Source organism: Phalacrocorax aristotelis, chromosome 26 (assembly GCF_949628215.1).
Source record: "Phalacrocorax aristotelis chromosome 26, bGulAri2.1, whole genome shotgun sequence".
In the NCBI taxonomy this organism is placed as follows: domain Eukaryota; kingdom Metazoa; phylum Chordata; class Aves; order Suliformes; family Phalacrocoracidae; genus Phalacrocorax; species Phalacrocorax aristotelis.
In genome coordinates, this window is record NC_134301.1 from 1,935,807 (window position 1) to 1,962,659 (window position 26,853).

Genomic DNA, 26,853 nt, shown 5'->3' on the forward strand with positions numbered 1-26,853 from the left:
CAGCTCTGTTCTGCAGGGATTGAAGTGCCACCAGCAAAGGCAGGGAGGGTCCAGCCTGTCTCAGCCCCAGAGCAGAGGGGAGCAGCAAGGCCACGAAAGAGGCTGACAACAGGTAGATGAGGAGTACCCGGTAGTTTCATCAGGCTTTGATGCATCCCTGAGCCGCGGAGAACTGCATCCACTCGCAGGCTTGGTCTCTGTGGAAGCAATTTTCAACGTGTACGGACTGTACGGCAAGTCTGCCCACCAGCACCTCCACATCCTCGCTTGGGGACCCCTCTACCGCTGCAGCGACGTGTTGGTGCAGTCTTGGAAGAAGGAGAACAAGGAGGCAGGCATGATCCTGAGCATTGCAGAAGCCAGAAGACGAAGCAGAGGCTCCTGCATCCAGGAGGAGTAGCATCCGCAGAAACAGTCAGCCCTCCATCCTTGGCATCCCTGGGACAGCAAGGACCCGTATGCCAGCCCTGCCTCAGCCCTGGGACAAGGGCAGAGGGGCCAGAGGACCAAGGGTGAGCCCACACAGCTGGCAAAAAGGACACAGCAAAAGCTGGGACTAAGCAAGGCAAGGGAAGTGGGAGAACGGTGCTTTTCCTCTGCTCTGGGCAGCGAAGGGGAGGGAGGGAGCAGGGACACACTCCCACCTCCCAGAGAGGCAGAGACAGCCTCTGTGCTGTGAATGTTCCCACCCTACAGCCACCAGAAGATAATACTGGAAAGCAGGCACTTTCACTGGCCTCGTAAGTGTTGCTGAAGGCAGCTACATCAAGAGAATAGTCTATGGCAGGAACAGAAGAGACTGTTTTCACTTGGTAGTTGCACCCCCAGGCTATGTATGGAAACATATCCTCTGCAACATAAGTGTATCAAGCCCTGAGCAAACCTGGAGAATTTACATGAGCCTTGAAGTTTAGGATACGCATAAAGGAAGAAATTCAGAGAGCAATCCTCGCTTTGTCTTCAGCGATGGCTCGGAAGTGACGTTCTCCACATTTTCTGTGCTGCCCAAGGCTTCGCTCTTACGCAACAGCGGCTTTTGAAAAAGCTGCCTCAGCACCAACACTTGCGTAAGAGATTCTCCTCCTGTGAGGGCTCAAGAACATTTCCCCCCGCCCTCCGCCAACCGCTCCCAGCACCACGGCCCGACTCCTTCCTGCAGCATCAGGGAGTCCACTCCTCCCCGGAGGCTGCCGCCATGCCTGCTTCCACCCTCCGTGGAGCTGAACTCCAAAGCACTTGCAGGACCGCGGGATGCTCCAGAGGCTCCTCGGACACGCCGCTCTTTCGGAGAAGCAGATGACCCAAGCGACAGGCTGATATCCTTCCAGCTACAACTGGAACACAAACCGGATCAGGACACCTTCCTATTTTATTTCTATAAGCGGCTACCACGCTCCGTGTGGAGGGGGAGCTGCAGGAGAACTGGGGGTACTCGAGTACAAGGGAAGGTGAAGAAGGGAATAAAAGAGGCAAAGTAGGAGAGGACGGTGGGAGAGCAGATGGATGAAAAGTCCAGGATCACCTAACGTGACCCAGTGAATCAGTACAGGCATAGGCAACCTTGTCAAGAAGCCCAGCTGCACTGGGAAGCCCTACCTGCTTATTTCATGCCTTATAACATCGAGGCATTTCTAAAATAAACAAAAGTTTGGGTCTTGGTTTTGAGGTATTACTTTAGGATAGCTACAGTAAACCAGTAGAGCTTTTCCGACCCTAAGTTACACACCGCGATGCACAAACAGCCCAGAAGAGCGATCGGCTTAGCAGTGCCAAAAGCTGGGAGCCACGTATGGGCAGCAGCGGCTGCCGCTCCTGTCCCACTCACCGGGTAGACGCTGGGAGGATGCTCCGGGCAGGCACCGCTGAGGGGGACATCCTGCACAAGTAAATAGTTCTCCTTCAAGAGAAATAGGTCTCTTGTGGAAGCCAGCACAGGATACTCCCAGTTTTCAGCTCTTTTTACCAGCTCCTGCGTCTCCATCCTCCTGTTCCCTCCCCTTCGCACCCACCTTCCCGGTGCGGAGCCTCCGTCCCCCTGAAGCGCACGCTGTCATTTACTGCGGCAGAGAGGCCACGGGGTGAGCATGACCGCGTGCCAGACCAGCAGCAGTGTTTGTTTTGCACTGATGTGAGCAGTATTTTGATCCAACTGTGCAACGCAATCCTGTGGAAGAGCTAATTCTCCTGCTGGCATGCGTTCCTGCTCCTGAAGACAAACACCTCACGGGACGAGGCCTAACGTATCTGCCTGTGAGCGAGCGGGGCGGTTCGTTACTGTGCTGTGGTGCAAAAGGCAAGCCAGCCACCGAGCAGGACTCCAGCCTCGGGAGACGCCTTCGTAATTCTTGCGTTGACAACAGCACTGACACACTGAGAGCACCATCCACCACGTTTAGCCTTGAACATGGACGGACTAAACTTTTAGGATGAGGGAAGGTGAACAGATACACGTGATGGATATGCTAAGGTGTTGAAGCCTAACAGATAGCCGCTATCTGGCTCCAGCCCGTCCTCGGGCTCAGGACCTCCATGGAGACCCTCACTTTAGGACACTCCCTCCCTGCTGAAGACCTCTCTGGGTGACAGCATGGCACTGACTCAAGGCTCTTTCCTCAGCACCCTCAGACATTGCCCAACAGGGACCGCAGTGACACGGACATACGGCACTCGTACCAGCTCTGCCACCTCATCGACTCGCTTACGGGTACTTCTGCATCATCCTGAGCATTCACCGCCTTCAGCCCTGCTGTGCCAAGGGCTGATGTGTCTTGGCACGAATTCCTCCCCCAAGGTGAGTCTGGGAAATTTCCAAAGTCAGTTCAACAAGCGCTTGGGTTCTGTTTGCTATTTATAGTTTGGCAACTGGGACAATGCCACCCAAGCATACCAGCTTCGCTTGCTCTGGCTAAGCTCAAACGACTGAATCCTGCACAACACACGGCAGCCTCAGAGCTGCCTAAATTCAGCACGCATTCATTCAGTGTTAGCAACTGCTGCTATATTGGGAAGACAGTTTCAAGGGAAGAAGGAGCTCTCCAAGGCAGAGAAAGAAAACAAATCCTTTGCCTACATTCTGCAGGACAGCGCTGCTCTCCTCAACTTCCTCGGCTCAGCTTAACGAGACCCAAGTTAATGTTAACAGCATTAGCAACTCACACCACACACCACCGGCCCCTACGTGCCTCCTGAACTGTGTAGACCCCCTTGAAAGCTTCACGGCACCATCACATCATAAGCAAATGTCCCAATTCAGACCTTTCTTGAGTGACCTGACACAGTGCAGGCCCAGCCCTGCTCTTCGGGGAAGGCAATTCAGCAGAGCAGCCCGTACACGTCCAAAGAGGTGGGAGCGGGGCGACCAGAAACAAACCACATAGGTTAGGCATCAACAAAGGCAGGAAAACATTACAGGCATTCAGCAAGACTGCTAGGCTGCAAGCAGCAGGGGTTTCTGCAGTATTTTTAGGGCAGTCAGAACAGCAAACGAGAGACCGGCCATGCCAGCCAGGAGCTGAACCGTGCGGGGCTCACAAAGCCTCGGTCACAGAGGGCCGCTCAAGTCTGACACAAGCCCACCCAGCTGCAGCCAGACTGTTCAAACTCAGCAAGGCCAGGACACGCTTCTCTGGCCGCCTGTCATCTCCCCCATCTTACCAACAGCACAAAAGTCAGCAAAGAGGCTGTTAATAGGAAGCCGGCAGAGCCTGAACCGGGGAAGGATGCATTCCTGCCTTCAGGGAGCATTGCGAGGTAATGAGACACAGACGTCGGGAAGGACTCAGCAGCTCGCAGGACTGACTCACCTACCCATCCTGTGCTGTCCCGTCCCGCTGTAGCAGAAAGCAGCTATGGGGCTGGATGGAGATCAAAAGGTAATAAATCAGATCAGAAAAACTAAGGTCTTGATGTCTGAACCAGAGATTGAAGAGGAGATTCGCACACCTCCACTGCGAGAGTCAGGCAATGGGGCAGAAGGAGCTGCCTTGTTTCGGAGCGCTGCCAACACACTTGTCTCTGTTTTCCCCTCCCCAAGGTCCCAGGTGTTAAATACATGATTGCAGGATCTCCCAGACTATCTTAAAAAGCACATATACCATTGCATCCCACTATTGGAACAGGAAAAAGCCTGAAAATCTGAGCCACAGACTCCAAATACACGATGTCTCCTTAGTACTGACATTTTCAAGCCTCATTTTTCTTTCAACAGTTTCTAAATGGTTAGGGTTTTGTAGCACTGGCTTAGAGGTTCCCAAGAGCTGTTCCTATCGCAGTGCCCCACGGTGGGAGAGCTGTTTGGCTTAAGCCACGTATCCCAAAGCCATCGGTGCGGCCACTCACATCCCTAGAATCACCTGCCACAAAAGACTTTAAGCAACCAGCCTCCCTTCCCCAGACCAGATACAACCCAGGTCTTTACCCCAATCCCCAGCCCAGTGAAGTGCGAACACAGAAAGCAGGGCCAGAGCCACGACACACATGCTCCGGCCACCACAGGCCTGAATCCCCCACCTCTGCCAGAGGCACAGCACAAACCCAGACCCACAATCTCACGAGGGCGCGAAGTTCATCCCTTTGCTAGCCCAGATATAACACTGCGTCGCATTGAAATGCCAGATCAGAGCTGCACTGGACAGCACCCAGCACAAACCCAAAGCACAAGCCTCTCCCTGCCCTGGGGTGGTTCCCGTCCCAGGCCCAGCAGGATGCGACAAAGCTGTTTAATAAACTACAGGAAAAGACGCACTCACATGCACTCACGCAGCACCTCCGCCTTCCTGCTGTCCCAGGACGAGATAAGTGCCTGCAAAGGCTGGCCCTAGCATTGTGACTTGCCCCTTCCCAAATGACACGTCCAAAGGGTTCAGGACACTGTTCAGGACAGGTCTAACCTCATCATCATCCCATGTGCTTACGCCTGCTGAGCTTCCAGCCTCGCTGCAAGCACTTTTGCTGCCATTTTCATGCTCCCACTTCCTGCTTGCCTCCGGCAGCTGAGTAGGAAGTGCTGAAATCCTCCGATCCTCACTGCAAACCAGGAAGCACTGGAGATCTCCTGAGAAAGCCTGTGATTTCCAGGCTGCAAATGCTCTGCAAACATCTGGTCAGAGGTATCGCATCCGGACCCAAAGAGAGTGGGGCCCACCCTCCCCACCCTCCCCACCCTCCCCATCCTTGCTGCTTTGACCATCTGCTAGAACAAACACAGGGCAGAAACCACTTACAGATCATCCAGTTGGGCAAAAGCTACTGCACAGTCCAAATCCTCAGGCCATCCGCTTCCCCTCCTCTCCCACGACACGCGACACCTCGTCCCTCCTGCACAGCCGCCCTGAGCCAAGCCTAGCCCGGGCGCACATCTCAACACCGCCTCTGCAGGAGCCTCCCGACGTCCCATTACTCAGCAGAGCCTCGTAACATGCCCAAACCCTGGATAATACCTTTACCATGGAAAAAGGTGTGGGAAGATCTGCTTTTTGGGAGCCTGGGGATTGCCAGCAAAGGGCAAATTTTGGACGAGTCACAGACCTGTGGGCTGCATTGGCTCATACGCTCAGTCTCCAGACACATCCGGGCTACTCAGGGTATCAACAGCTCTTTTCCCAGCGCAGCTGCTCACATCCTTTCTCAAACAACGGATTTAATGAGAAAGGGGAGATGCCACTTCAGTAAATCAACCCAAGGAGGATGCAGCCCAATGCCATCACTCCTCTGCCCTCAAAGCCTCGATTCCTGCAAGCGCCAGCTGGCCTTCAGAAGGGAAAGGCAACAGGATCAGAATAAAAACGTTCCAGCAAACACCAGGCTCGGGTTTACCACAGCTAAACACCCACTCTCGAAGGCAGCCACAGGTCTGCGGACCTCGTTCGACCCAATGAGTCGGGGACTCATGAGCCTGAAGTCTCTCCCTCAGCTCCGGCACCTTATCTAGGCTTACACCCGCAGCCACACGCACACATTCACATGGGACACCATCACCTCCCGGGGTGGATCAGCTGCTCCCGAAGCCACCGTCACCTGATGCTTCCGCAGGCACCAGCACCAGCCCATGGTCTCCGCTGCGGCCAGGGCCGCCAGCGCGCTGGGCTGTCGGACGCTCCCTGGCCCGCAGCCGGGCACGCCATGCACGCAGTATCGGGGCGAAAGCACAGCCAGCGACTCTCCGTCGATACGGGGTGCACCAGCAGCCCCAGCCCAGCCCAAGCGGGTGCCGCGGGGCTCCAACGCCCCCAGGAGCGATCGAGACCCTCCTGCTCTGGACCAGCCGGCTCCCTGCTGTGGAGGGGGCTCCTCCATCCCAGTGCAGCACAGGGCACCCCTTCACAGGGGCCTGCCAGCCCCAGGGGCTTTGGGGAGCAGGGGGGGTGCAAGGCCTGGGAAGGGGGGGCAAGCAGAGCCCTTCAGGGGGCTCGGCTGGGGCTGCCCCTGACAGGGGGAAGGCATCTCCCCCTGGGAATATGGGGGGAAATGGGGCCAGGCCTGGCCCAGGGGAGTCCCCTCCTGCATGGGGACGCGGGACCCGGCCCAGGGGGAGGCCTCTAACACCCCCTGCACGGGGATGGGGGCTCAGCCTGGGGGAGGCCTCCGACACCCTCCCGGGGGATGGGGGACCCGGCCCGGGGGAGGCCTCCGACACCCCCTTCATGGGGATGGGGGACCCGGCCCGGGGGTAGGCCTCCGACACCCTCCCGGGGGATGGGGGACCCGGCCTGGGGGGAGGCCTCTGACACCGCCGCAGGAATGGGGGGCCCGACCCGGGAAAGGCCCCTCCGACGCCCCCTCCGGGGGTGACTGAGCCGCGCCCGCCCCAGGCCGCGGCGGAAACGTCCCGGTGCCTACCTCGGGCGGGGGCCGGGCTGAGGCCGGCGGCGGAGCCAGGCGGGGACAAAGGCGAGGCCGGCGCGTCCGCGGCGGGCGAGGGCGGCGGCGGCGGAGCGAGGGCGGCGGAGCGGGGGCGGCCCCCGGCCGGGCCGCGCTGGGCGGCGGGGCGCGGGGCTCCCCTCAGCGGCTCGGCTCCACCTGCGCCGCCGCCGCCGCCGCCGCACCGGAACCGGGCGGGGAGGAGCGGCCGGGCCCGGCCCGGCCCACGGCGCGTTGTCTGCGGGCCGCACCGCCCCGCCGGGCCCGGCCAATGGCGCCGCCGCCACCGCCCCCCGGGCTGGGCTTGGCCGGGCCGGGCCGGGCCGAACCGGGGCCGGAACACAGCTGGGAACCGGGGTGCACGCGTGGGGCGACGCGGGGCGCGGGCACCGGGACCGGCCGGGGACGTGTGTGTGGAGGGGGGGGGGGGCGGTTCAAGCACTCGGACCGAGCCGGGGATCCTGCGCGTCTGGGCGGAACCGGGATTCGGGTGCCAAAACGGGGCTCCCTGAGCCGCCCCCCGCACCCTGCGGGTGTGCAAAGGCGGGTCCCCCCTAGGGCTGGAAAAGCACCTGCCACGCACGCAGACCCCGGTGCGGCGGGATGCGCCGTGGTGCCCGGCCGCGGCGCGCTCCCCGGGCCACGCGGCACCCGCAACCCTCGGGGGCGCGCAGCGAGCGGGCGGCGGGGCGGGGGGAAAAGCCTCGTCTGTAGCAGAAGGAAGGGCCGCGCTGGGCCCCGGCGAGAGCTCAGCGGGATGGAAAACCCGCCGCCAGAACGCCTAAAAGCGTTTGCAGGTGGCGGCTGGAACTGCTGGGGCGGCTGCCTCGGGAGGGTGGCTCCGAGCTGTGTTTTGCTTGGGCACGTGATGCCATCCTCGGTTTAAGTGCTTGCTTCAAATGGAGGCTATTTCGGTTCTGCCTTAGCATCTCTCTCTTTTTTTTTTTAACATCATCAGAGAGTCGCACGGTAGGGTGCTGGCTGAATTGAACCTCCGCAGGGTTCAACGGCTCCTCCCCACCGACCATACCGTGCTTGGTCCTACCGAACCGATCCCACTGAGGTCAGTGAGCCGCAACAGAAGCTTTGCCACGGCTTATAAATCCCAGATACAGAAAATGTTACATGCAGGAACTTAAGAAACTCGCCTCTTGCAGCAAGAGCTCTTCGGTAAGAAGTTCTGCCATTACTGCAGCTTTTTATCTTGCTTCCCGAGGCTGCCGGCTCGGGCAGGACGCGTCTCGTTGCTAGAGAGAGTCGGGTATGATTCACAGACATTTAGCGAGGAAAAGCTAGGAATTGCGCATTTAAAATCTCTTGCAGCTGGACCCTGAGCCCAGACTTATGAATTAAGTTTTGGGAAACATTGCTCTGCCCTGGATTTCCTTACAAAATCTGAAATCCAGCACGGTCCGCAGCGAGAGCTGTACGGCAGCACGGAGGACGCAAAGCCGAAAGCACAGGTCTGTCTCTGGCAGATTGGTGCCGTTTCCTGCCCGTTCCCTTGGGACTCGGTCACCAACGACAAGTCCTTTCAAGTGGCCGCATCATTTGGATTTGATGCATCTGGCTGGTAAAAATAAGGGTGGCTCCAGAAAGATACGGGATGTGCAAGCAGGAAGGAGCCGTGAAGCTTGCCAGCCTTTCTACTGCTATTTATATTACTCTTAAGTGTATTCTCTTTGAAAATTAAATACTATTAATCCAGAATATTATGCGGATCACAGTCTTAAATTTAAGGAGTGTAGCAGCTCTTTAATTGAAGCTGAGCCAAACATTCCTTTTCAGAGAGGTATTTTCAGGTGCTTCAAAATCCACATGAATATTTAGGTTGTCTTTCAAACACCCAGCGTGTAGCCTTCCGGGTTTTTGACACTCTGGTCAGGCTTCAGTACCTCCAATCTCTACATCCCATTGGGACTGGGTGAGTTTTCTTTTTAAAACGCCGATCCTACAGCCACCCTGGGACAGGCCGATGTCTCGGGGGTTGCAGTGCCGGTGGGAAGGGGTCTCCAGAGGCTCCGGTCCGGCCTCCTCCTCGGAGCACCACCCTCCCCAGCACGGTGCTCGTGGCCCTGCCTCGCTCAGGCTGGTCATCTCCAAGGATAGAGGCCTTCCACCTCTCTGCAGAACATCTCCGCTTGTCCAGCCTGTACCAGCAAACCACAAACTGTCCCAGTTGCCTTTTGTCGTGTGGGTGGCACCACTGGGAATAGGCTGACTCTGCTGTCTCGTGCTTGCCCTCAGGTTGTGGTAGGCTGTGGTTAGACCTCTCCTTCCTCCCCTCTTCCCCACCCTAAAACAGAGCGGCTCCCCCCACTTCTCCTTGTAGCCCCCTCGCTCTCGACCCTGACCGTCTCAGCAGCTGCACTGCAAATGCGGTAACCATCAGAGCAAGACCCAAACCCAGGTCGCTCACCCATGGGAGCCCCCAGGTGCCCCCTCGTCTCCAGGAGGAGGGAGCCACATCGTCTCATACCTGATAAATATGGTATTATACAGAGCTGACCTGCTCCAACAGGAGAGACGGCGACTAGCTCGTTCCAGCAGTCCCTCAGCCGCGTGCTTGGAAAGACCCAGGGCAAGCAGGAGTAGGGTTCAAATCTTTGTCACTAGAAGCCAAACTGGACCCTGAGTCCCTCCATCCTGAGTGAATGTCCAAGCCACCAAACTGCTGAGAAAAGGGGCAGCAAACACGCTGGCAGAAGGCCCTAACCCGAGGAGAGCTCTGCAAACCTAATTGGAGATAGGCGCTTCCGCATAGCCCCGAGTAAAACTCCTAAATTACATGAAATTGCAGGTTTAAGACACACCTTTCCCCTGCATTTCCCAGTGACTTGCTCTGCTCTTGGCGCTCTCCCGTCACCCCGCTGTGGGAGCTCACCCACGGGCCCTCCCGAGCGGGGATCAGGGCCGGGACGGGGCAGGTCCCGTTGCAGCTCCAGTGGAGAAAATTAACTCTTTCCCAGCCAAAACCAGCACAGGAAGGGAGGAGCTGAGGGCAGGACAGCGGGAGCATCCCCACGCAGCACACGGTGGGGACCTAGCACCTCCAGGAAAGAAAATGAGCCCAATTCAGAGCGAAGGAGGTGACGCTGAGGGGGCTTCAAATCTTGTTCAAAGGCTGAGTGATACCACCCGAGATTTCCTTATTGACCGCGGGGTGAGCTGCCTGCGACGGCGCTTATTTGGCCACAGCTCCTCTGCGAGAGGACAGCTGCATTTCCAGGAAATCCAAAGCGTGGGGGATTCTCTGACCACTGAATTACACTTCTTTTTTCCAAAGAAGAAATCACTTCAGATGCAGAGCAAAGCCCTGCCTCATCCCAGAGCAAGGAGGCCTGGAGGAGCCGCCGCTCAGCTGCGGCACCCGGCATCTCCGGAGGTCAATCGGTGCAGATGCGGTGAGATAAACACCGAAACACGGGTGGGTAGTGGCTGTGTTTTTGCTGAGCTATTTTGCTCACTCTTACGATACCAGACCAGAATATGGGAAGTTACATATCAAGCATGCATGCCTGCACACAGGCTGGCACACAGTTGTAAGCCCCACTTACCAAGCGGTTATTTTTGGCCCTCTCTGAAGCTGCAGCCGCTCACCTTTGGGGCTTTCTCTTTCCCTTTCATTTAAGCCAGTTTTCTTCTGGCTCAGCCTTGCCTTCCCTTTCATTTCCAAACTCTCAAAACCTTATTGATCCCCAGTCTCATCTTGGAAATGCTTGGCAAAAGCTCCTCTGGGACCATGCGTGACCCTCAAACGGCGCCTCACAGAGGTTCACTCCGTAGCAAAGACAGAGGGAGGGACAAAGGCTTTTTTACTAACTCATAATTACGGAGGTTACACTTAATGCCTCTCTGATTTGCAAAATAACACCAGAACAGAAGTGCTAGACATTTAAGGTAGTTGCAAATGAATCCCAGACTGAACCCAGGGGAGGCAAGGGGGAAACCTCAGCGTCGGTGTCAGTGGAGGAAGCCAGCCGGCAGGGGAAGGAACATCGATATCCTTGATGTCGTGAGCTGCCAAAGCGTTGGTGATTTCCCAGGCTGGCGAAGGAGCCAGCACGTGGCTGGGGGCTGCTGGAGGCTCAGAACCCCACCGGGACGGGGGTCCGTGTGTGCGCCGGCCTGAGCGGTGCTTTGGGATCACTCTGCAAAGCAAAGCGGTGCCGAGAGGGACACAATGAGGCGTAAAGCCTTTCCGGCTGCACGAGCAATGGGAAACCAGGAATATGGGGTAGGTGAGCTGCCTCGGCCCCGCTGGCGAGCACCACGCGGACCCACAGGCATCCCAGGGCCTCGGGCAGCCTCATGAGGATGTTGATGTGCTCCCAGGGCCCCAACAACACCGAAATTGCCATGGCAATGTTTTTATGACTAACAGCTGATTCTGAGAACGGTCAATAACTTCACAATGTAAGCCCCAGCAGGCCCCACTCTGCATAAATTTACATATTACTCAGTGAAACCAACCAAAGGTGCAACTGGTGGGGAGTGTTCTCAGTGGTTTATGTTGGTCAGCAGCAGGAAAAAGGGCTTCATCCTCCCCATCTAGCTCTTTCCCCTGTTCAGTGCTCTAAATTCCCCTAAATTCATCCTTCAAAAAGGCTCAAACGCGCTGGGAAGGGCAAGCTGGGGGTCGCTCCTCCTGAGCCCAGCCAGCCCCATCATTCCTGCAGATAGCTCCCCATGCCGGTATAACCCATGGGAATCTACCCCGGGGCATCCTGGAGGAAGCTGGTGTTTTTCTCTTCCAAAGTAATAGCTCAGATAAAAGGTCAGATTCAGGGTGGGCTGGAAAACCAGAGTATTTCTGGTCTTTGTGTTCAGCTTTGAAATCTGTGAATATTTTCATGTTCACACTTCAAAAAAGAAGCGGCACCCCGGCTTCTCCCGCTACATCCCCTTTCAGGAATTACCTGCACACGAAGAGTAAAACTCACCTCCAACGGCAAAGAGATCCCACTGAGACCTTCCTCCATCCAGATGGCCAAAGCTCAGGCTGAAGTTATTGGGGAATTGAATCAGCCATGGAGCCTGGGGTCGAATGAGATCATTCAACCAAGATTATTTTGGAAGCGCAGCCAGTATTTTTAGCCTGGAAAGCAAGGCACCGCTTCCCTTTCTTGAGTCTCTCCTCCCTTAGAGACCGTCGCCAGCAAGGCTGGGGCTCTGCTGCGGCCGGGCAGGGGTACATGTGCAGAACCCACTGCCGGTTGTGAAAGAAACGTGCTATTTTGATCAGTGGAGATGAATGCGCTTCACCCCCGCGCGTTGTGCAACCCTCAGACTGCCGGTGAAGGAGACAAAGATGCTCAAGGCTGCCCAGGCTCACTCAGGCTCCCCGCGTTCGAGCCAGCTCGCAGCAAGCGGGGAGGGTTCCCGCAGCACCCCCACGCAGGCTCGGCCCCGATGCTCGGAGCTGGAGGAGAGCCAGAAGAAGGTCTTGGTCTGCCTGGGAGGGGGAGGGAGGGTGGGCAATGGTGGCACATCCCAGCCGAGGTCTTTGCTGAGCAGCTGGATGTACTTCTCTAGCTCCCACCCATCACACCTCAGTCCTGCAGCAAGGCAGAGCAAGCAGGAAAAGGCGAGGATAAAGCTGGGAATGTGCCCAGGGCTGGGGACAGCCTGCAAGCTGGGGTTGTGCTCCTGGCCCCCCAGAATGGCAGGAGCCATGAGGATGGGCATGGTTGGCATGGTGGCACGGGCAGCCCTATTCTCGGCGGCTCTCCTGGCCTCCATCCCCCATCCAGGGGCATCTCGGGGACCCCCAGCAGCCGCCTCCTGCCCGCCCAAGCTGAGGGCCGCCTCGCTCCCCTGCCCGTGCCCGCTGCCTGTGGCCTCCCTGCCCGCTGCAAGCGGGAACGTCTGCAAGAGCAAGACGCCACGTAGGTGGTGGCTGCGGCAGGTGAGGAGTGACTGCGGTTTCGATCAGACGAGAGCGATGCTCCCCGGAGGAGAGCGTCCTCTGACGCGCGCTCAGCTCCCCGGCCCGCCCCAGTTTATGGAGCCGTGCTGGGAACCTGGGCTGCAGCCAGCTGCTTCTGGCACGGGGCTCTCCTAACTGGAGCCCTGGGAACAGCAAGCTCCCCGGTATCTCCACGGTGGCGACCGGGCGAACACCTGCTGTTGCCGGCGTTGGGAGGGCTGTGTTCAAGCGTGGGGGTCCTGCTGATGACAGGGAAGAACCTGGTAAAATTAGGGGCACAGCAGCCAGCATTCCCCACCGGGACCGACTGCATCCTTCTGGCTCCGTAATTACCTGAGCAAAACAAGGGCTGAGTGACCATAAGAGGGGACCGCACAGAGCTGCAGGAGGGACCCGCAGCCTCAGGGACAGCCCAGTATCCTCTCCCCTGGCTTTGTGCTGGTCTGTGTCTTCCTCCCTCCATCCACAAACTTTCCATCCCAAAAACATAGCTCCTTCCACGTGCCTCTCCTGCAACCACAAAGCTCTGCTCTCATTTGGGCTGGTGCGGGGCTGTGCACGGTCTGAACCTTCCAGGTCACCTGTGGGCCTCGCAAAAATGTGAAAAAATGAAGGTTTCTCCTGCTTTCCGGGGGAAATGGTGGTGTGCTTGTTTCAGGTATGTTTTGGCCTCCCTGGGCTGCAGCAGGAGCTCACAGGCTGGCAGTAGGATGCTTTAGCCTCATTATAAAATGCTGAAAACCACCATTTGCTCCCTCTCAGTAGCTGCTGACCTCCTGCTACTGCTCCAGCACACAGCGTCTGCTCCAAGCATGCCCTTATCTTCCACCTACAAACCAAGGCAGGGTCGTTACCTACCCCAGCGGGCTGCGCGGCAGAGGCGATAACGCTGCCTCTGCTCCCTGCATCCACACAAGCCCCATCACGCCAGAGCGGGGCCACAGCTAACATGGCACCCAAAGCAGCACGGCTCAGCACTGGTGGGTTTGGAGAGGCGACTGGAAAGGAAACCAGCTCCGTTTCCCCAGACCCTATCTAAAAACCTCCCTCCTGCTGGCCTCGACTCCAGCCTCGTGCCGGGGACACCGGAGAGCCCTGCATGGTCCTACCTCTGCAAACGGCTCGACCAAAGCCACCCGCAGCTGCAAACGCAGTGGGGAGCCTGCTTGGCGCTCAAGCAGGGATTAAAGCCTTCCTCCCAACCCCTACTTTTCCATCACAGAGTTTCTCCTTCTCCTCCTCCCCGCCCCGGCCATTTCTTCTCCGCTGGGGATTGATTTTGGGATGCTTGGGAGGGTTTGAGGGCAGCCTGGTGAGCCTGCCAGCAGCAGCAGGGCTGGCTGACCCAGCAAGCAGGTGGGCGAGTTGCTGACTTGGGCACAAGAGCGCTTGATGCCTCTTTTTATTTGCTGATGTACGATACGAGGGCAGCAGCTCACACCCTGCATTGGGCAACGCGCAGCTGGGCTGGGAAGGAGGCGCCGAGCAGCGCTTTGGGGAAACAGGCGGCGGGCGATCGATCGGGTCTTTGGGATGTGTCCCGGGCACTGAAGGGTTTGTGTTTCAGGGTCTCAGCTGCACAAGAGAAGGAAGAGGGGCCAGACCAGGGGCTGAGCAGGTCCTGGCCATGCTGGGCAAGTGTTAGCCCACTCCCCGTGCAATTTTGGCCCCAGTTGCGCCCTGCCCGGAAACGCGAGGCACAGCTGGAGCAGCTCGGCGGACCTACTGCTCAGCATTTTAAACTTCTTGACTTCCATTCAGTAAATGTAAAACTATTCATATTTAAATGCAAAACGCTGGTGGCATGCAGGCGCTCTGCATACAGGAACTTGTATGATACATAGCTTTTCTCCTCCGCGGGCCCTCGTCTTGCACCGCCTCCGCGTACACAGTGGTGGGTCCACCCTCCGTACGGATACAGCTGGGACTTGGGCTCTGAGGACCGTCAGAGAGCTCACAGCACCCATCGGACAGCCCAAGTGGCAGAAGCCCTCAAGGGGCTGCCACCATTTCTCCACAAGCCCCATCTTCCGCCTGTGCTTTTAACTGAACAATGACATTTGCTTGTCAGCCCAGAAGTTTGTTTTAAATAGACACTCCTTGAATAAGACCTACAAAAATACCTTCACCATCCTGCTGCCGAGCGTGAAACCACAGCTCGGTAAAGAGGAACCATCAACTTGAAAATAAAAAAAAAATTTAAAAATAAAAAATTATCACACTTCTGCCTGCCTGTTTCACCCTCCCGTTGCTGTTAGCGCTGCAGCGCGTTGCGCAAAGCAAACGGCAATTAGAGGGAAGGGGCGATGGGGGGGTTTGCTGCAGCTCTGCAGCCCCCGGGTGCAGCGCAGTCCTGCGGCCACCTTCCCCTGCTGCTCTCGTGGGGTTTTCGTACAGCCCCAGGGAAGAGAAAAACATTTGTTTTAAAAACAGGAAAATGTGATTGTAAAACCACAACAATGGGCTGGGGGGGGAAAGAGCCGGAGCAGCTCTGAATTTAGCTTTCGAAACAGCCTTTGAGTTGACTAAATGTTTCTGTAGCAAATCCTGCCCGCGGCCCCGCACCGCACGCCCTCTCCTGACTCCGGGAGCAAATGCAGTAACTCGGGGGCTTTGTCGTTTCCCTCAGCGCCGGCTGCCAAATCCGTGCCTCCCATTTCAAGCCTCTCTGACGGGATCTGCAGGCACAGACACAACCTGGTGGGTTCCTCACTGCTCGCTCCCTGTGAAGCAAGGCGCAGCCCAACTTATACAGGAGCTTCTAGAGTCCTCTGCCTTTTTAATATATCCTTAAAAGCGACTCCAGTGTGGCAATTACATGAAAGCCCATCACCTGTATACGTCAACCGCTACCTGCTCTTGCTTGCCTTTCTCATTAGAGAAGCTCAGGGCAAACAGTTTCACAGAAAAGGGCTGTATAAGTCTACAGCAGTTTTCAAGTGCCACCACCTGAGCAACTGGAAATCGTTTATTTCCCTTTAAAATGCCCAGAGGGTTTGTATTCAGATAAAGAAATAATAGCTGGCAAAACCGTGTTTTCCTAAACACCAGGAGAATGAACAAAAGCCTCTGGCTTGCTCTGGGCACTGTTCTGAGCTGCTGGGCACGTTGGCATCGGAGGCTGAAACCCCGCCGTTATGGCACGACCCCCCCCCGGCCACCGGTCCAGCGTCCACCCCGGGTCCCCGCTGCGACCTGTCCTGCACCTACAGCAAAAGTCTGGCTCCTTCTACCCTCAGGGTGGGTTTGGGAGCACCCGAGCATCCTGCGCTCCAAGGTTAAAGCATGGGTGTGCTCAGGGGTTAAAGCCAGCTGGGAAGGGTTTGGGGTCCTGCCCTTCCCATCTCCCCTGGCCCCTGCCGCCCGCGTGTCCCCCGCAAAAGGCTGGGGCCAGAGGGCTCCCCAGCAGGGAGGGGGTTTGGGTGGCTCACCGGGCTCTGTGGGTGCCTTTCCCTTTCCAAGCCTGTGAGGCATACACAGCGGGTCTTTGATTATCAGGGCACAGAAGAGACAGTTGCGCCTCATCTTAAAGCTCCTCAGAGCAGGACACAGGAACCACAGGCACTTTCTTAACCTGACACAGGCAGTTGTGATTTTCTCAGCAAGCCGGTAAGAAAAAGGAAATATTGATCTGAAGCTAGCAGCTTGCCATAGGTTGGCTGATAGAAAACACAACCGAACCGACCTAGGAGGACAACTTTCCATGGGCACCGTATCAGTCACACAAATGAAAAACCACACGCGAAATCCCTGGGCAGAGCAGGTACCGTTCGTCTCCAAAATAGCCCGGATGACTCATGCCCTAGAAAAGCTGTTCCCCTCTGTTGACTTTAAAGTGATGTTCAGGTGAAGACATCTAAAGGTAGGTGAGATTAATTCACACCTTCAGGAAAGTCCCACTGTCAAACCTACGTGCTTGGCTCCTCCAAAGCCTAACGCACCCCTGGAGGCACAAGGACGGACGCTGGCTCTGCCACCCGCCCGTGAAGAAGGGAGGTAAAACGTCACGGCAGGTCAGTGAAGATTCAGGCTCCGTATGTCCCGCCGTGGAACGAGAGGCTGAAGAGCGCTGTGTGCATCCAGGGGAAGGCTGTGGGATGACTGAACTGCGATCAGAGGTATTTGCAAGGGGCAATATTTCTCAGGGCAGAAGGACCTTTCTGGTCCAACAGCAGAGCAAGATCTAAATGGAGATAAACAGATTTTGAGGATAAATAAGGAGCATTTAAGGGATGTTACAATCCATCCAGAGCAAGGTACTTTCTCCATCGATTCAACAGCCTGAAGCAATACCTGCTCTCTTATTAGTAAGAATGCGGAGCTCACCCAAGCGCTCCAGTCCTGGGAGAGGAAACACTGTGAGGCTGGATTGGTCTAGAGAGAGAACACCAATACGTTTTAAAGCTTTGTGACAGCAACCGCACCGTCCCCGTCCTGGACAGGGTCTACCTGAATGGCCAGAGAGCTGTCTCCAGACTCAGCAAAGCAGCTGTGCTACCAGGCTAGGCAGGTCTGCAGGGGAAGGTGGATTCCTGCCTTTCAAAAAGGCTCAGAAAACACATGAGGAACAACTGTGCTAGTAAATCTTTCCACCCAGCAAGCTATGACCTCAGCTGCCATCCTGCCTGCAGAGGCTGGAGGCAACGCTCAGCTCCTTGGTGCCGATTCACGGGCGAACACGTCAGCAGCACAAACAGGCGACGTGGAACGGATTGTATCATGCTGGGAGCTTGCTGAGAGAGACACACTGAGAAAGCCAGGAGCCGGACACCCCGGTGGTCAAGGAGGTGCGTGGGAGGAGGACGTGCCAGCCCCTGCCAGCAGATGTATTGAGGTGTAAGAGCATAAGCAGCAAAGTTCCTACTATAGCCAGAAGACTTGTCATAGGATCATAGGATAATTCAAGTTGGAAGGGGCTTCTGGGGGTCTCCAGTCCAACCTCCTGCTTGAAGTTGTGAGATCAGAGTGGGTTGCCTGGGGCTTTGGTCTTTAAAGGCTCAGGGATGGAGCCTGCACAATCTATTCCAATGCTTGACTGCCCTCATCGGGGAAAAGTTCCTCCTCGTATCCAGCCAGAACCTCTCTTGTTTCCGTTCACGCTCATTGCTGCTCCTGCCAGGCACCACGGCGAGGAGCCCGGCTGCAGCCACGCAGCGCAGGTACCCAGGGCATCACCGCTACCGCTGACACCAGGTCGCTCCCTGAAGCGTAACCTAATCTGAGCATCCAAAAGCATCTTCCAAAAGGTCAGGCCCCTCACCTGCAGGAGCCAGGGCAGACACACTGCCACCAAGTGGACACAGACACACGTACAGATGCCCTTGCAACTTGCTCGGAAACATCCAGAGCTCACGGTCCCTGGCAGAGAGAGTGAAGAGAAGCACCTGATCCAAGATTAATTCAGCGAGGTAAATAAACCCACCAGCTCCTGACAGTCTGGGAGCCCCAGGGCTCGCTTTCACCAGCTTCTCCCCCTAGTCCCAACAACGTCTGACAGCAACACTTTTGTCAGTGCCTCAGCACCTCTGAAAGCCACAGAGGAGCCCGAACTGACTTCTGAGATCTGCAGAACGAGCACATTCAGAGAGCTAAAGGTGACAACCCAAGATCGGCAAATATAATGAGCTGTGAGGGTGGGGATGCCTAAAACCCCAGGGCAAGAATGTGCCCAAAGGCTGCTGAGCAACCACATCCTACCCTCAGCCAGGACAGCCCTGGTGGCTTCTGCTTTTGAACTCGCCCAGGTGTCCCTCGTGAGGGAGACTGTTGAGAAGAACAGCTCAGGCTGGCCAAGGAAGGCATCATGAGCTCCCCGGGGCCACCGGGAGCGGGGCCGGGGTGGTGGCCCCGCCAGCAGCCTCGCCGCAGAAGGGGCCAGACCTCCAAGCGAAGGGGAGTTTTGCTCTCAGGCTGAGGTTGTGGTTCCATTTTGTGCTTGGCAGCGCTGCTGGCAGCCTTTCCACGGCCTCCCAGCCCTCTGGGTGCCGCGGCAGACGGGGCCAGGTCTGCCGGGGACTCCCCGGCCGGCTCGCAGGCTGCCGCCTCGGCTCAGCCTTCCCTTCTCCCAGGACATGCCCGTATCGCTGCCATCCCAAAGGAGACCTTCTCCGCTGCGACACTGCTCGAAGGAGCTTCCAGCAGCAGCAGACAGCGGGTGCAAAGGCAAAACCTCTGAGTGTGGGGACATCCCTTATGGCTTGGGTTTCCTCCTGGAGCTGGGGCATGGGCCGGCTGTGGTCAGGGCAGGGAGGATTTCTGGGTGCAGCTACGCCAAGTGCTCTGGAGGTGCCAGTGAAACCCTCCTGCGACGGGGTAGGATGGAGGAAGATGCCAGCAGGGGCGAGGGGAGCAAGCCGGGATGCCTAGATGAGCAACGCAGCGCTGCTCACACGACACATCACAGAAATCCCAAGAAAGTGAGGGGACGACCCAAGGGGCCTTGGCAGGGAGGGTGGCCAGGAGACAGCGGAGGCTGCTCCACAGCCGCTGGCAGGGACCCAAGCCTGCCTCTGGCCAGCTCCCTTCCTCTCGGGGAGTTTCCGGGACAGACTTTAACACTTTGCTGGCTAAGCCACGGCTTTGGTTGCGGTTGATGGCATCTTTGAAATGGAGCTAATAACTCTGATGGGTTTTTCTGTTATGAGGGAGGTAAACAAAAGTTGGAGGAAGGAGGCTCTGGGAGAGGCATCACAGCCAGATGCCTACGAATTTTTCCTGGGACAGACATCAGCTGGATCCCACCAAAAAGCAACTCATTTTTGACACCGGCCTCGTCAAGGGCCACCTTCCCTTGCAGGACAAGCCGCTGAGGTCCCAGCACAGCCTGGAGTCACTTGCCTTGGGAGCAGCTCCAGGGCTGCAGCCCTGCGCTGCCTACTCACCCTTCCCACTGTCGCTCCCCGTGCCCTGAGCCCTTTGTAGCCTCTTCAGCTTTGACTCAGGGTCCGTTTCCTCTCCACCTCCTCTCGCCGAGAGCTGAAGGTTTCTTTTCCTCTCCTACAGAGCTATCCCAAAAGCAAGGGGCAGAAAATCCTGCCCGTGCACATTTCCAGCACGCACCCCTGCAGCCGCCCGGATTTTCTCTTCCGACCTTCTCTACTGCAATTCCCCACGATGGATAGGAACGTTTCCAGTAGAGCTATTTTTAAAAACCAGTGCTTATACAACAAGCAGTCTAGTTTGAGGTTTCATTGAGCAACGTTTCAGCACGTTGTGGTCCCTGTTACATGGGTGCTGCCCTTGTGCGAGCTTTGAACACAACACTCGACAATTTTTAAGGCTTCCTTTTAACAATTGTAACCTCACCATCCCCATGACCACGCGATTACTCATCCTTCAGATTCAAAGTAATCATTTGGAAATCATCCTGTTTTGGTTAAAAAGAAAAAAAACAACTCCCCACCCCCCCCACCCTCCTAATTATGAGATGTGGCTCGTTCTCTGCCATTGCTACAGGGCTTTGGCTGTGCCTGCGATTACAGGGCAAGGAGCTGGGCCCATCGGCCTTTTCTGAACAGCAAGAACAATTTCTCCAAAACCATCATATCCCTATTTCCCAGCAAACACAGAGAAAGACCAGGTGAATGTGGGCTGGGCATAAAGTTCAAAAATTGCCACTGAAAGAGCTTTTATTTGTCAAGTCTGGAGTTTTTCAGGTTTTCTTTGCCCAACGTCAGCTCCAGACTCTAAGCTCATGCTCAGCCCTAGAAGGGCTTTCTCTGACACACAGGATATCAGCCCATCAAGAAAGAGTAAGAGAGACCTTTTACCCTTTGTCGCCTACCAGTAGGGACCGTTCAGGTGTGCGATACAGGGCTCAGAAACACCCATGGTAAGGATGACCCCATTCGTGTGGTGTGAGCTTTAACCACCAGGCTTCTTCACTTTACTGCTACAAGTGGTCAAATAACATTAAGTACAACAGCCTAGCCACTGTGCGTGGCTGTGCCTTCAACAGCCCTGCGAGTTAACCCTTTTCGGCACGCGGGATAGGTAAATTCTGCTCCTTTTGGGTATTTTCAGTCGTCAGTTGAAGGCATTTGCAGTTTTCCTCCCTGCGAGGGCAGCAGCTCTGCCGTGGGTGCCTGTGCTTTTTCGGGCTGCGTGAAGCCTTCCCGGCTGCTTCTTGTGACCTCCCTGTTCGCATGTTCACAGTCCCATCCCCGGAGTTTTCACTTTTTCCTCATTTCCCTCACCTCGGGCTGTTACTTGCGGGCCACTCAGCCGGTGGCATTGCCTCAATTCCCCACCAAAGCCCAGACCCAGCCTTTTCTCTCTTGTCCCCACTCAAGAGTTTTACTGCTTGAATCAAGACGCTGCCCCCCAAGGGTCTTTCTTCCACAAGGTCTCATCTCTGGTCCCCTTTAGTCTGGCCATGAACTACAGAGTCCACAAGGCCCCCAGAATTGCCCATCAGGCTCAGCACAATCACAGCTGTTACAAATGCCACAAAAGAGCCTCTTTTTCTTTGAGTTCTTACCTGAAACGTGGACCCTTCAAAAGTTTCAGTCTGTCTAGGACTGCGCTGTTATCCGAGGGTTTGCACCAGCATCTGGTAACTCAAGCGCAGCCTGTTAAAAAAACCTGGTGACCTCTGATACAGAAGGATTTTTAAGCAACTGTCTTTTGCTCCTTTTGTCCTTGCATCTTTCCTTGAAGTCTTCAATTACCCTGGAACATCCTCAGTGGCTCGGCGCACTTTGGCACCTGCCTCGCAAGCCTCTTTAGCTGCTTTTCTCACTCAGCTCCTTCCCTCTCCCCTCCAAAGCAGCATTCGGCCTCGCTGCCGTAGGCGGGGAACAAAGACAACCCAAACCAGAGCTCATAACTGATGAAGCTTTAATACAAGAGGAAAGAGTGGGTGAAAGAGGAGAGGGTCTGCTGCATCTCTCTCCTGCTGCCTGCTAACCAACTCTAATTAACTCTAATTTGCACTAACTGTTGACCGTGATCAGACGGTGCTGTCTCCAGCTGTAGAGAACAGCCCTGAAGCTGCTTTCTTGGCCTTCAAGTGGTTGTAGGAAGCTTGGGGTTGAAAGCCCTCCTGCCGCATGACGTCTACACAGTTCCTCCACTTTCTCACTTCTCAGCAAGATCCCATCACGTGTAGGGCTCAGTTTTCCTTAGTGCTGTGTCGTCTCCCTCTCCTTTCTTTCTGACTCTCGCCCTCAAAGCCAGGAGACGAGGTGCTTGAAACACAGTGGTGCTGCCAAGGTCAACCATCCAAAAGTCACGCCAGATGCTTGTAGAACATGAGATTTGGCATTAAGGGTCCCGATACTGTAAAAGTGTCAGCTCTTCCAATGTGCATCCTGGTTTCTGAAATAACTAGGGCACCCCGAGCATGTGCTCAGCTTTCTCTACAGCCCAGAGAACCAAAACCACTTGCTTTTAGCTGGAAATTCCCAGGCTGGGGTGTGGGAGCATAACGCCAGTTTCAGCACTTTTGAGGTAGGACAAAACTCAACAAGTTCTTCCATCACAGCTTCCCTCCTCCTAACCATGGTGTCATCACCTGCGCATCGCTATTTTGATGCAATTTTCCAACGTATTCACAGAAAGAGAGCAAGGAAGTACCGGGGGGTGGCAAGAGAAGAGAGAAGAGCTCTAATACCTGTCTTGGGATGAAGAAAGTGGGGAGATGCTCCCTCCTCATGTCCTGGCTCCAGTCACTTGGTCCAGGCCAGGGCTCTGCAAGGCGAATACTGGTGTACGGAGAAAAAGTCATTCATGTAACGTAAGCAAATGCTGCAGCTATTGTGTATCATCACGGTTTAACGCCACAGAGCTACCGTGTCAGGTTAGCTCGTGTCCAACAGAGCCGTCCGTGCTGTGGGTCACCGGCAACACAGCGACCGCGGCGCAGTGCACACAGGAGGGTCCTGAGGAGCAGCAATGAGAACTTCACGCTTTGAAGGTGAAAACCTGTAACTGAGCATCTAGCCCGGAGGTCGGAGAGCTCTGGTGTCCCGCGAGAGCCAGCGCTGCTCCCCACCACGCTAAACCTAACGCAACGCCTGCCTTTCGCACCTGAAAGAGGGGAGCTACCCCCATCTGCTAGGAGCTCGTCACGTGCCGTGTGGTGATCAACCGATGCCGGCATGAGCGAGAACCCCCTGCCCTGTCGGCCATTCCCTTCCTGGCCGACGTCCACCAGGAGATCCTCTGTATTAAGCCCTTTGCTACGGCCTGTCTATCAGAGCATCTCTCGGCTACTTAAAATACAAGAGGCTGCACCAGCTGGGGGAGGGAGCTGCTGGCCCGGGGTTATCCCAGCAGGAGCAGGAATAACACACCACACACCACACAAAAATGGATCAACTGGACTAAAAATCCCTAACTCCCTGCGTGGGTCTGGGTCACAAGGCGCCGGAGCTACAAACACAGAACACAGCGACCGTATTTCCTGACAAACAGTACCCAGGCTCTTGAGCAGGCTGGCAGCTCGCTCGGCAGCTCGCAGGGCAGGCAGACGCTTAACAACCGCTCGGAGCCTCCTCTTCGCTGTGCCTCGCCATTCGCTCCCCTCCGCCTCCGCCTCCCCTCGTCCTCCCGAGCAGCTCAGGCGAGGGGATGCCTACAAACGCCCAGGCACCGATGGTGGTGATCGCGGCAACAAGACAGAGATGTTGAGCAAAGAGCAGAGGATAAAGAAAGCCCAAAGACACATTTAAACCCAAAAGATGGGTTGGACGAGAGTAGCCCGGAGAGGACGAGAGTACCTTTGTTGTCAGTGCTCATCTGCCCAGTCAGAGCTGGCTGCTGCCCCTTAGGTTTCTCTCTCCTTTGCCCCAGCGCATGTGACAGTCCCCAGGCAGAGCAGCTCTTTAGTGTGGTCTGCACCCTGTGTGGCGAGGAGCCCGAGCCCTGCTCTCTAGCTTTCTTCTCTGTGCAGTTTCCATGCTCGGTTTCAGAATGACGACCTCTGATGCTGCGCTGCCTCGGGCAGCAGCTCACTCTCTCGCACAAGTGGGTTTATCTCGCATCCTTTCATTTTACTCTCACACCCAGCTGGGGACCAACTGGTTTCAAAATAAAATGAAGCTGCCAGAAGCTCTTGGGACTCTACCAACCTTTTGCAAACACTTTGAGCCGTCGCAGAAAGTGGCCTGTTTCCATGAATGCTCCCGCCGGCATAATTGGTCACCTGGGGATTCCCGGACAATGAATATCCCGGGACCAGATGCAGCAAGATGCCCAGTTTTATATCTGGGTGGTGTGGGGAGACTAAAACTGGAGCAGCTTCAGAGCCACCCACACTCACCCAGGAAAGGAAAAATCCCTCCCTTCGAGAATTTACAACCTAAAGCTCAGATTTCCATGTGGCAGCAGGCATCCACGCGAGCAAAGGGACGGTCTCAATTAACAAGGCAGACGAAAAGAGGGAGAAGACGCTGTCGCCCCGGATCTGCCAGCAGGGCAAGCCGATGCCCAGGCGGGTAATGGCCTTGCTCAAGGGCACCAGGGGAGCCTGTAACGAAAGAAGGAATTGCCCCAGCTCTCCATTCAGCATCTCAGAGCACCAGAGTTGTCCTCCCTGCGCTTGGCAGCCTGTCCCTCCAGTGCAGTATTTACTCTGAGCTGGCTGTTTCCGCAGTCATCCCTGCCAGGCTGCGGCTCTGCTTTTGCACTGGTCGAGAGCAGATGGAGCAGCCTGGTCCTCCGCTGAGCTAATGAAGCTTTTTACATGGGCAGCTGTCGACGGGAGGGCCTGGAGGTATCGCTGCTGCCGTAGCAGTCAGACGGCCTGTGGCGGGACTCCAAGAAGGAGGCCAAGAACAAGAGGATGAGTTCACAAACTATCGTCATTCAAAATAGCTGGAGGCAGAGAACCTGGACCGGTTCTTCTGCTGGGAAGGACACCGCGGCTCAGACAACGTAGCAGCGTCTTTCCCCCACCATGCTGGTGGAAATTAGTTTTCTCCCTGTAATTGCCCTTCTGTTCACAAATTGCTAGTGCCTGCTTTTAGTCTAAATAACTTTTATTTTAGGTTCAAGGCAAATGGCAAATCAGGAGAGATCCCAAGTGAACTTCCCACGAGGCAGAAGACCTCTGTCTGCCTCCCCTGCCGTGAAATGAACTGGCTCCCACTAAGTGATAGCTGTTACCTGGGAAGGTCCGTGGGACTGGAAGTGGTTCCCAGGGCCACCGAGTGTAGGGCCAACATCTACACGAACTAAGTAACGTGGTGCAAAATTGTCCACAGCCATCCAGGCCGCACGTCCCCCCTCCTGGAGTATTCCCTGCTGCTCTATTATTGCTTAAGACCAAAAGCCACCGGCAATAACTCGGTACACGAACAGGGCAGGAGAAATTGAGAGCACATGCAGCAACGGAGCCTCTGTTATTCTGGGGAGGATGCAACTAGCAAGGCAAAGCGGGCAGTATCCCGGGTAAAGCTCAGGAAGACACAAATCCAGCACTGCCTCCAGGCTCCGAGGGGATTCACTGTCATGCATAAGATAACCTGAGCCCTATGATCTTCCTTTCCTTTACATCGTCAAGGTGTCAGGCATGCAAGAGGCAGATAAAAGAGTAGATGTCGCCCAACAGAAAAAGTTTATAAGAAATATGGGGTCAAATTATCTTCTTATGCAACATCCCTGCAACTTATAAAAGCTAAAGCTGTAGGACATAAATCAACCACTAACTGCCTGGGGTTAAAGAGAAACTTCCTCTCGTAGCAACCTATTGCATAAGCACCTTTTAACGGGAGCCCCCATCTTCTGAAATCCCTGTTAGAGAGAGGTTGACTGGGCTATAGGGCTGTTGGCCTGAGTCTTTATGATCCTTCCTGGGCCCTTTTGCTCTGATCCATCTTATTTTCTCTTCCTCAAGCTGGCGAGCATCGGGGAGGAGGTGCAAAGCCAGCGGCAGTCTGCTTTGTGCCGGGGCTACCGCAACGCGCAGCTCAGCTCCAGCTGAGGCTGGTCCCATCACCATCGCGTGTCCGTTTTCTGAGCCCCGCTCTAAGGACCGGCCACTTTAGCACCTTCCCCTTCCCTAGCACTAACTCGGGCCCTGGAAAATTTCGTAAAGGATTAATGAGCGCTGTTGACCCTTTTTCACGTGCAGTCGGTGCCTGCCGGCTGCTTTGTGGGTGCCGTCCCTGAGGAAGGCTGGCAAAGGGCTCTCAGGTCAGGCACTTGCTTTCCCTGGGAATGCAAGTGGGAAACCGCAGCGGGACCCCTATGGAAGCGCACAGCAGCGTTACCGAGATCACCCTGCAGCCGCCGTCCGTGGGGACCGGAGCGGTGCCGTGGCGCTGGTTCCCCCCCAGCTGTTGGGAGCATTTGCTATAAACCCCCGCCCTGAGCCCAAGTGGGGGGTCCCTGTGGGAGACGTGTTCCCAGCACAGACATCGGATGAGAAACAGCAGCTCGTGCTGCTCTTTGAGGCTGTTCGGCGTCCCCGGGAGCCGGCCACGATGACGCATGCCCACCCAGCCACTGAGGCCCAGCAAAGTCCCCGTCCTCGCGGAGGCTGTTCTTGCCTCACTTCCCACCCTCCACGGCTTCCCCCAGCCCATCAGCGGGCTGAACCAATTTCCACTAGCCATTTCTGGCTGAAACTTGTTTTATTTATATTTTAACCCTTGCCTTGCTCTCCCCTCCCACTAAATAAACCAAAACCAAAGAGAAATCACTGCAAGTGGCAGTCTCCAGCCTTTCCGGCACCATGTTATGCCAGAAAAACCCCAGAGGGGTAGGGAAAGCTGGTGCTTTCGGTGCCCCTCCGCCTGCCCCTCCCCCCGTGCCAGGGATACGTGAGAGCTCGGTGCCAGGGCTGGCGTTAACGTGCTGTTTGTTTGGTGACTGTTCTGCTACGGTTATTTTTAGCTGGTGACGCCCAGGGTATTTCGCTTCAGGATGTCCGGTCTGAGCCTCTTTCTGGGAATCCCATGTTCTCTAATTGTAAACAGCCCCATTCAGTTGCTTGCAAGCACAAGAGGCCCCGACTTATGCAGCAGGGCTGTCAGGTGTGAGTCAAACAGGAAGCCGCTGCTGCGCAGGCGAGCGAAGTATTAGCCGTAAAAAAGTGCCCTCGATTAACTCGCAGGCCCTGG

At 56.0% G+C, this 26,853-nt stretch overlaps 1 protein-coding gene across 3 annotated transcripts in view; it reads right to left on the reverse strand.

The window, feature by feature from the left end:
* The window catches only part of HDAC7 (histone deacetylase 7), a 95,332-nt gene that overhangs the window by 49,165 nt on the left and 19,314 nt on the right, over nt 1-26,853 (reverse strand). The window contains exon 1 of one of the 3 annotated variants that reach the window (XM_075075959.1): nt 6,838-6,976. The exons of the other annotated variants lie outside the window; for them this stretch is intronic. The gene's annotated coding sequence lies outside the window, so the exon portion shown is untranslated. Of the gene's footprint in view, nt 1-6,837; nt 6,977-26,853 lie in introns of those variants that run through there. 3 annotated transcript variants of the gene reach the window in all.